The sequence below is a fragment of the Salvelinus sp. IW2-2015 genome, unplaced genomic scaffold (assembly GCF_002910315.2).
Source record: "Salvelinus sp. IW2-2015 unplaced genomic scaffold, ASM291031v2 Un_scaffold1405, whole genome shotgun sequence".
Classification (NCBI taxonomy): Eukaryota; Metazoa; Chordata; class Actinopteri; order Salmoniformes; family Salmonidae; genus Salvelinus; species Salvelinus sp. IW2-2015.
The window spans coordinates 170,801-173,900 of record NW_019942888.1 but is presented as its reverse complement, the minus strand read 5'-3'; the positions used below and the strand labels follow the sequence as shown (position 1 = coordinate 173,900).

Sequence of the window (3,100 nt, the reverse complement as noted above, 5' to 3'; positions counted from 1 at the left end):
CATTCTATCCTCCCCCCACTTCCCCCCTGTCAATCTTTACCCCGCCTTGTCATCTATTCCCCCATGTCATCTATCTCTCCCTCTTTATTCTTGTCACTTGCACAGGACCGAATTACCAACCAGCTGTAGACGTTCTATATTACCCAATCAAGAGTTCTACAATGCTTACTTACAGGAAGGCTCTAATCAACAGTTCGCAAAAAAAAAGGCATTTAGTTGAACAAATAGGTAAGTAAGAATTACAAAAACTACAGTAAAAAAGACAGCTTTGAAAAATCAATACCAGTCAGCTAGCGAGGCTGCTATTATACAGTAGATGAGGCTATATACAGGCTAGACAATCGCGGCTATACTCAGATTTGTTTTTTAGAGGCTATATACAGTCTAGCAGAGGCGATATCACAGTTAGAGACAGGCTATATACAGTAGAGAGGCTAATACAGTAGAGAGGCTAAGTATACAGTCTAGCGAGGCATTACAGTTAGAAGAGAGAGGGCTATACTAATCCTCTGTACTACAATACCCCGCAGATAGTTTTAACAAGTAAGTAGAGAGGGAACAGAAGATATTATAAGATAATGTTTACTGTTAGAAAGATCTTAGCTTTAGACGACGAAGAGGCTTATACGGAGCTTAGCGTGAGGCATATACATAGTAGACCGGCTATACAGTAAGACAAGGCTATATACAGTAGGGCACTATACAAAGTTACGAGAGGCTATATACAGTAGCGAGGCTATATAGCAGTAGAGAGCAATTATACAGAGAGAGGCTATATACAGTAGAGAGGCTATATACAGTAGAAGCATATACAGTAGAGCAGGCTATAACAGTAGCGAGGGCTATACTATCACACGTAGAAGAGGTATATTACAGTGAGAGGGGGCCTAATTACAGTAGAGACGCGCTATATACATAGAGGAGGCTAACTACAGTAGAGAGCTATTACAAGTATGAGAGGCTATATTACCAGTAGAACGCAGAGGGCATATTACAGTAGCAGGCTATACTACGTAGAGGACTATATAACAGTAGCAGAGCAGGGGAAGAGAGGGAGGGGGAGGATGAGGAGAGAGAGGGAGGAAGAGGGGAAGAGAGAGAGGATGAGGGTTAGCGAGGGAGGGGGAGGAAGAGGGGAAGAGAGGGGTAAAGAGAGAGAACACACAGTCAGGAGTGATTGACTTAATCAGGCCTAAACAGTGACATTGGCTGTGTTCCAATCCACAAGGATGCTTCCTTTCGAGGCAGGTAGGCAGCATCCTTTGTATTGAGACGTCGTATCCATTAGTTGACTGTGCTTGTATTCCATCTCTCCAGGGTACCGCTGGGTTCCTCTCCTGTCTAGAGAGGGCTATAGCCTGGATCCAGCTTCTCTCTTCGTCTTCATCTGGTACTCCTAGAACCTCCTAGAACCTTCCTAGCACCTCCTAGAACGTCTCCATCTGATAACTTCTCCTTGTTAGAGCTTCTCCTTCTCCAGGCCTAAGCATTGCATCTCAGCCTGGATTCAGCATCTCTCTTCGTYTTCGTCTGCTACTTCTAGAACCCCCTGGAATCTTCCTAGAACGTCTCCATGTGTGGCATATCTAGTACCACTTCATTCCTCCATTACCCAGGCTCAGCATTGATGAAGGCCATTTGCTAGTTCCAGGCAGCAGGAAGTCAATAAAAGTGGACTTAGGTACTGTATGATATAGATATCTGATTTATTGGCATAGAACAAGTCTGATATACAGTATAGATCTCAAGGGATCAGCAGGACGATGTGACAGACTTTCTGAAGTCACTGTACAAAGTAAGGGTATTTCAATCGTTGAAGTATTGACGCATAGTGACTCGAAGGAGTTCCCGAAGTTCATTTCAAAAACTTGAGTCTGCATTCAACTCTGTGGATGAAGTCATGGTGGAGTTGAGGTACTTGGCAAGAGATGGGACTGGGACTGACTAAGGCTGGGGACGGGAGGGAAGGCTGGATGGGACTGACTAAGGCTGGGAGGGAAGGCTGAATGGGACTGACTAAGGCTGGGGATGGGAGGGATGGAAGGCTGGATGGGACTGGGACTGACTAAGGCTGGGGATGGGAGGGATGGAAGGAAGGCTGGATAGGACTGACTAAGGCTGGGGTTTGGGATGGGAGGGAAGGCTGGATAGGACTGACTAAGGCTGGGCTGGGAGGAGGGAAAGGCTGATGATCTTGACTTAGGCTGGGGACGGGAGGGAGGGAAGGCTGGATGGAAGGGAGGGAAGGCTGGATGGGAGGGAGGGAAGGCTGGATGGGAGGGAGGGAAGGCTGGATGGAAGGGAGGGAAGGCTGGATGGAGAATAAAGTAGAATAATCTATTACAGATATGACAATCAACCGCTTACAATGATGGAAAACCTTGTAACAAAAACATTCAAAACGTTCATGACTTACAATACTTTACAAGGAACCAATCAATGTGCCACAGCTCTAACAATAGAATCGTCCCGGGACTAAAAGGATTCTCTTAAGACCAATGTGATTGTCTCAGAGTTAAGATACAAATAACACATAAAACAAAGCATTCAAAAGGGCTAGCAGCAGCCGCCACAGTTTAAAAGTTAAAAGACCAAACCCTTGAGAAAGGCCCCGGGGGGCTGTGGGGTATATAAATAACATTTCATAAGACGTTTATATTATTAAAACCAATACAGTATACAATGTAGTCTATTCTCATCCCTACCCTCAATAACTCCCTCTATGAGTCCCTAGTGGCCCTGGTCAAAAGTAGTGCATTATATAGGGAATATTGTCCCATTTGGGACTCAGTCCCTTATGAATGACTCAGTGCAGTGCAGAGCAGGTAGCCCAGGTCAGTAGCCTCCTGGGAGAATGGTGATTGATGGCATTAAGATTACATGACTGGTAAATCTCTTCAATGGATCCCTGCATCCCACCTCTGCATCAAATCAATACATTCCTACGCATGACTCAGCCTAATCACATTCATAGGGGCTGAGCTGGGGATGGGACTAGGACTGAGCTGAGGATGGGACTAGGGCTGAGCTGAGGATGGGACTAGGGCTGGGCTGAGGATGGGACTAGGACTGAGCTGAGGATGGGACTAGGGCTGAGCTG

The 3,100-nt window shown here is 45.9% G+C and overlaps 1 pseudogene; it reads left to right on the top strand.

Annotated features, from left to right (window-relative positions):
- LOC112070722 (1-phosphatidylinositol 4,5-bisphosphate phosphodiesterase zeta-1-like) overlaps nucleotides 1-1,400 on the top strand; it is a 65,069-nt pseudogene extending 63,669 nt beyond the window's left edge.
- Nucleotides 1,401-3,100: the final 1,700 nt, after the last annotated feature.